At 60.5% G+C, this 1786-nt stretch overlaps 1 protein-coding gene across 1 annotated transcript in view; it reads left to right on the top strand.

Moving 5' to 3' along the window:
* The first annotated feature begins 778 nt into the window (after positions 1 to 778).
* Positions 779 to 1786, top strand: part of NADK (NAD kinase) — a 35838-nt gene continuing 34830 nt past the window's right edge. The window contains exon 1 of the mRNA XM_040458563.1: positions 779 to 798. The gene's annotated coding sequence lies outside the window, so the exon portion shown is untranslated. The remainder of the gene's footprint in view (positions 799 to 1786) is intronic.

Below are 1786 nucleotides of genomic sequence, written 5' to 3'. Positions count from 1 at the left end.
GCCTGGCTTATTCCTACTCCGCCTTTGGACTCAGCCCAAGCCAAACGGCCTCTAGGAACCTTCCGGATGCCTTAAAGCACCCCACCCCTCCCAGCATCGGCTTCCATTACTACTGGCCAGCCTTGGGGGGGCCTGGTGGGGGTTTCCATTACTACTGACCAGTGTTTGATGGGGCAGAGTGGGACCCGGGCCTACTGGGAAATTTTGCACAATCCGGGTCAGGTGAAGGAAGCCACAGCCCCTGTTTTTTCATCTCTGAAATGGGGAAGCACCCTCTGAGGTCGGGGTGGACAGAGGCTTCCCATTATTGCAAACACTGACACAAGTTCTCTTTAGAGAGGGACACACAGGAAGGGCCCTGCTGTGTGAACTCGGCTAGCCATAAGGCTGGCTCTTCTGCCTTGGTGCCTTCTCTAGACTCTTCCTGATCTAGAAGGTTCTTGGGAGGCCTAGCCCAATGCCTGGAACGTAGTAAGAGCTGGCTCAAGCATTAGTATTATTATGTTAATGACCATATCCCAGATGTGCAGCTCAAAAGGCTTCTCCTGTGGGTGTGGCTGGCGGTCACTTTAGGGAAGTGGTGGGGTTTCCAAAACAACCAGAAAAGGAAGTTACAGAGCTTGAGAAATCACCCCAAATTCCTGCCATCCTTGGCCCCCTTTCCACTCACTCTTGGTGACCCCGCTGCCCAGTGGCCCCAAGACAGCAGGGAGACATGTCCTGTCTTGTGCCCCTCTGTGTTTCAAGTCTCTGGACACAGGGCCAAGAGACCCCGCCAGAGAAGACTGACAACAGCAGGTATGGGGGTTGTGGAAACCTGGAAGTCAGGCGGTTTGCAGAGTACTCCAGTCTATACGAGGTGTGGGACACCTGAGTGTACACAAGGAATAATGGTGGGCACTTGGGAGCCCAGGCAGATTACCAAGCACCCAACAGTGCACTGCCCGGGGTTCCTCTACAGTGACCCGCACCAGCTTATTCACAGATGTGTCCCAGGAGCCTGGCACACTATTGGGATACTTGACTCCTGGGTGGATTGGGGAAGGCCTGCAGCGAAGGTACAAAGTGGGCACTGTGGCCTTGGTCCCCTTCCTCCCTCCTGTCTGGGTCCTGCAGTGGTGGTGGGAAAGGGGGGAGGGGAGGACAGTGCTAGCAAGTCACCACACAGTGGCCCCTCTGACATCCCAAGCCTAGAGCCCCTGCAGTCCAAGTGGTGTGCAAGTCCCTGCCAGGCTGCTTGGGGTGGACGAGGCCCCTGGTAGCCGGCCCAGGCCGCCCCCTTCCAGCTGTCCTGGCAGGGAGGGGCCGGTGCTGCCGCAACTGCTCACAACGAGTTTTGGTTCCCCAAACATGTTCCTTCTCCGCAGATTCATACCCTGTCAGTTACGGAATCCTAGGCGGGTGCTGTCACCACTCGCGGGGCCGAGGCCAGCCCACCCTAACCGCGGTGGTGGGGAGCTGGGACAGCCAGGGGGCAGGGGCAGGGGGTGCCAGCCCAGCGGATTGACGGACGAGTATCCGAAGCGGCGGGGTGACCGAGATCCAAGGTTCTTCCTCCCGGAGGCCGCCGTCGGGGTCGCGGCGGCCGAAGGCCCACCCCAGATCCCAGGCCCCCTGACCCCGACCCCAGGCCCCGACCACAGCCCCGCCTTTCCCATCCCAGACCCAAGTCCTTGCCGGCCGAACCACGTGCGCGGGGGGCGTGGCGCGGGAAGGGCGCATGCGCGGCGCGGGGCGCATGCGCGGCGCGGGCGCGCACGCGTGCGCACTGGCTGTATTGCTGCTC

The sequence above is a fragment of the Herpailurus yagouaroundi genome, unplaced genomic scaffold (assembly GCF_014898765.1).
Source record: "Herpailurus yagouaroundi ecotype Mexico unplaced genomic scaffold, PumYag 77, whole genome shotgun sequence".
Classification (NCBI taxonomy): Eukaryota; Metazoa; Chordata; class Mammalia; order Carnivora; family Felidae; genus Herpailurus; species Herpailurus yagouaroundi.
The sequence above is the reverse complement of the archived record's forward strand: the minus strand, read 5'-3'. Positions and strand labels throughout refer to the sequence as shown.